Raw genomic sequence first — 3,712 nt, forward strand, 5'->3', positions numbered from 1 at the left:
GTTATGACAATCGTTTTTTTTTTCATATAAAGGTAAATCTCAAGAGTTTTTTTGCATTTTTTAAGACATAGAATGAAGCCACTCAGTATCTGCATGTATATTGATTGTTAAAGGGTTTCTATATTGAGCAAGTAATATTTTGTTGGGTCTTACGTCACATCAACTATTATCCATATGGTGACTTTCCAGCTTAATCGGTGGAAGAAGACTTAAGGTGCCCCTCTGTACATAACTTAAGGCACAAGCGGCCACATGAGTAGAAACAACGGCCTTCCGATAGAATTCTCAAATGTAGAATCCGAAGAGGATTGTGCGCCTAGAACATTTGATAGGCAAGTGGTTTGAAAAAGCACGGTGATAGCACCAAGGAATGCAGTGAAGATCACACAACCAACGCTGATATGCGTTTTAGGGGGGTTCTTATCACAACAAAAATCACGGTGATGGCCCCCTTGGAATGCAGTAAAGCTCACACAACCCTACTGTGATAGACCTTTAAGGGAGTAATTTTCGCTACAAAAGTTTAGCAAAACCAACGGTGATTGCCCCAGGGAATGGAGATAAGTTCACACAACCCACGGTGATTAAAATTTTGTCTTTTAGCGGATTCTTATCGCCACAAAACCCACGGTGATGGCCCCAAGGAAGGCAGTGAAGATCACACAACCCTACTGTGATAGACCTTTAAGGGAGTAATTTTCGCTACAAAAGTTTAAAAAAAACAACGGTGACTGCAGTTAAGTTCACACAACCCACGGTGATTTCTCTTTTAGGGGATTCTTATCGCCACAAAACCCACGTTGATGGCCTCAAGGAATGCAGTAAAGCTCACACAACCTTACTGTGATAGGCCTTTAAGGGGGTTATTCTCGCTACAAAAGTTTTACAAAACCCACGGTGATGACCCCAAGGAATGCAGTTAAGTTCACACAACCCGCAGTGATTTGCCTTTTAGGGTGTTCTTATCGCCACAAAAAGCCACGGTGATGGCCCCAAAGAATGCAGTGAAGATCACACAACAAACGGTAAAATGCCTCTTAGGGGGTACTTATCGCAACAAAACCCACGGTGAAGGCCCCAAGGAATGCAGTAAAACTCAGACAACCCTACTGTGATAGGCCTTTAAGGGGGTTATTTTCGATAAAAAGATTTACAAAACCGATGGTGATATGACGCCAAGGAATGCAATTAAGTTCATAGAACCCACGGTGATTTGACTTTTATGCTGTTCTTATCGCCACAAAATCCACCGGGATGGCCCAAATGAATGCAGTGAAGATCACACAACCAACGGTGATATGCCTTTTAGGGGGTTTTATCGCAACAAAACCCAGGTTGGTGGCCCAAAGAAATGCAGTTAAGCTCACACAACCCTACTTTGGCCTTTAAGGGGGTTATTCTCGCTACAAAAGTTTTACAAAACACTTGGTGATGGCCCCTGTGAATGAAGTTAAGTTCACACAAACCACGGTGATTTGCCTTTTAGGGTGTTCTTATCGCCATAAAACCCACGTTGATGACCCCAAGGAATGCAGTGAAGATCACACAACCAACGGTGATATGCCTTTAAGGGGGTTCTTATCGCAACAAAACCCACGGTGATGGCCCCAAGGAATGCAGTGAAGCTCACACAACCCTACTGTAATATGCCTTTAAGGGGTTATTTTCGTTACAAAAGTTTTATAAAACCCACGGTGATGGTCCCAGGGAATGCAGTAAAGTTCAAACAACCCACGGTGGTTTGCCTTTTAGGGTGTTCTTATCGCCACAAAAACTTCGGTGATGGCCTCAAGGAATGCATTGCAGATCAAACAACCAACGGTGGTATGCCTTTAAGGGCGTTCTAATCGCAACAAAATCGACGGTGATGGCCTTAAGGAATCCAATAAAGCACAAACAACCCTACTGTTATATGCCTTTAAGGGGTTATTCTTCCTACAAATGTTTTACAAAACCCACGGTGATGGCCCCAGGGAAGGCAGTTAACTTCATAGAACCCACGGTGATTTGACTTTTATGCTGTTCTTATTGCCACAAAACCCACGGTGATGGCCTCAAGGAATGCAGCGAAAATCACACAACAAACGGTGATATGCCTTTTAGGTGGTTCTTATTGCAACAAAACCCACGTCGGTGGCCCCAAGGAATGCAGTAAAGCACACACAACCTTACTGTGATATGCCTTTAAGGGGGTTATTCTTGCTACAAATGTTTTACAAAGCCCACGGTGATGGCCCCAGGGAATGCAGTCAAGTTCAAACAACACACGGTGATTTGCCTTCTAGCTAGGTTGTTCTTATCGCCACAAAACCCACGTTGTTGGTCCCAAGGAATGCAGTAAAGCTCACACAACCCTACTGTGATAGGCAATAAAGGGGATTATTCTCGCTACAAAAAATTTACAAAACCTACGGTGATGGCCCCAGGGAATGCAATTAAGTTCATACACCACGGTAATTTGCCTTTTACGGTGTTCTTATCGCCACAAAACCCACGTCGATGGCCCCAAGGAATGCAGTGAAGATCGCACAACCAACGATGGTATGCCTTTAAAGGGGGTTCTTATCGCAACAAAACCTACGGTGATGGCCCCAAGGAATGCAGTGAAGCTCACACAACTCTACTGTGATAGGCCTTTAAGCGGGTTATTCTCGCTACAAATGTTTAACAAAACCCTAGGTGATGGCCCCAAGGAATGCAGTTATGTTAACACAACCCACAGTGATTTGCCTTTTAGGGGGTTCTTGTCGCAACAAAACCCACTTTGTTGGCCCCTAGGAATGCAGTAAAGCTCACACAATCCTACTGAGATAGAATTTTAAGGAGGTTATTCTCGCTGCAAAAGTTTTACAAAAACCATGGTGATGGCCCAAGGAATGCAGTGAAGATCACACAACCAAAGCTATATGCCTTTTAGGGGTTTCTAACCGCAACAAAACCCACGTGGATGACCCAAAGGAATGCAGTAAAGCTCACACGTACAACCCTTCTATGAAGGCCTTTAAGGGGGTTATTCTCGCTACAAAGGTTTTACAAAACCCACGGTGATGGCCCTAGGCAATGCAGTTAAGTTCACACAACCCACGGTGGTTTGCCTTTTAGGGTGTTCTTATCGCCACAAAACCCACGGTGATGGCCCAAAGGAATGCAGTAATTAAAGCGCACACAACCCTACTGTTATATGCCTTTAAGGGGGTTATTCTTCCTACAAATGTTTTACAAAATCCACGGTGGTGGCCCCAGGGAATGCAGTTAACTTCATACAACCTACGGTGATTTGACTTTTATGCTGTTCTTATCGCCACAAAACCCTTATTGATGGCCTCAAGGAATGCAGCGAAAATCTCACAACAAACGGTGATATGCCTTTTAGGGGGTTCTTATTGCAACAAAACCCACGTTGGTGCCCCAAAGAAATGCAGTAAAGCACACACAACCCTACTGTGATGTGATATGCCTTTAAGGGGGTTATTCTTGCTACAAATGTTTTACAAAACCCACGGTGATGGCCCCAGGGAATGCAGTCAAGTTTAAACAACACACGGTGATTTGCCTTCTAGCTTGGGTGTTCTTATCGCCACAAAACCCACGGTGATGGCCCCAAGGAATGCAGTGAAGATCAAACAACAAACGGTAATATGCCTTTAGGGGGTTCTTATCATTACAAAACCCCCGTTGATGGTCCCAAGGAAATGCAGTAAAAAGCTCACAC

Source organism: Ruditapes philippinarum, unplaced genomic scaffold (assembly GCF_026571515.1).
Source record: "Ruditapes philippinarum isolate M1 unplaced genomic scaffold, ASM2657151v2 ctg9945_1_1_1_1, whole genome shotgun sequence".
Taxonomy (NCBI): domain Eukaryota; kingdom Metazoa; phylum Mollusca; class Bivalvia; order Venerida; family Veneridae; genus Ruditapes; species Ruditapes philippinarum.